Below are 1,335 nucleotides of genomic sequence, written 5' to 3'. Positions count from 1 at the left end.
TGGGTACCCCCCGCCCCTCACCCCCCTCGTTGCTCCTGAGTTAGAATCCCCATAGCCTTCCTATTGTCTCGCAATTAATCAATTTAATAGCGCGAATCGAACTATTAGTAAGAGACGATACCGTCGAGCGCGATGGCACACTCGTGCGTAACGTGATACCGTAGAGATAAGGAATAGAAGGAAGGAACAATTAATTGCAAACTTTGGGATATACAATTTATATATACATTTATTTTTCATGTAAGGCATTATATACAATATTATCTACAGCGTACACTATCAATTCTCATTCAATATATGAATTTTTATCGTAAATCTTACGCAAAATACTTATCACATCATACTTGTTATTTATGCTGTTTTGGCGTAAATAAGTCACGAAATATTTAAACTTTTCGCTCACACCGTTTGTGTATTGGCATAGTTCACAATATACGTGTTCTACACATTGCTCGAGTTCGAGCATGAAAAGTATAGTTAACGCGGTTTCATGTATAAACACTTATTACACAAAGATAATTTCACGTTGTCCACATCATGTATTTTGACAAGTTCTATTTGAAGCCCCTGAATCACTAATGATGATGGAGTAGACGACTTCATCAATTGCTCGATTTCCGCCCATTTTTTGACAAATGCACTCCACATAACTTGAGGTAGGACGATGCGGTTGCCTCGGGTGTTGCCAATGGTAATTTCCACGTAGGAAATAGGTCCTACAGCGATCCCAATCTCTAGAAACTTGTACGCTGTCGGTGTCAATGCGAATATTCTTCTCAAAATTGTACGAGAAGACGCGCTGTAATGAAGAAGAACGCATCCGGTGATGACATCAATGTAATCTGACACAGCACAAAAATATAACATTTGCAAATATATAACTGCTTTGTCAACGTAATTTAAGAAATTTTTTCAAGGATATTCAACATGTTACAACATGTTTTGCAGTGACATCATCAATGTAATTTGATACAACACCTGCAAAAAAATGCAACATTTGCAGATTCGTCAAAGTATAGCTGCTTTGTTAGCGTAATTTAAGATTTTTTTCAAGAGCATGAGATGTATAATATCATTAATAAAAATAGCGCACATAATGATATAAAAATGACAAGATTTAGACACATCGCGTCATTAGTCAATCTAACAGCACAAGTGACAACGTGGAGCATGATTTGAATGAGCAAGCTACCCAACTTAATACATGTGAAGAGTATGTCGCGTGGGAATAACGTTGCGATGAATTTATAGAATTTCTGGAGGAGCAGAGCCGTATCAAACGCCCGCGATTATCGATTGTACTAGGTAATCAGTGATCGCATGTACCGCGCGGCT

Source organism: Trachymyrmex cornetzi, unplaced genomic scaffold (genome assembly GCF_001594075.2).
Source record: "Trachymyrmex cornetzi isolate Tcor2-1 unplaced genomic scaffold, Tcor1.1 scaffold670, whole genome shotgun sequence".
Classification (NCBI taxonomy): Eukaryota; Metazoa; Arthropoda; class Insecta; order Hymenoptera; family Formicidae; genus Trachymyrmex; species Trachymyrmex cornetzi.
The sequence above is the reverse complement of the archived record's forward strand: the minus strand, read 5'-3'. Positions refer to the sequence as shown.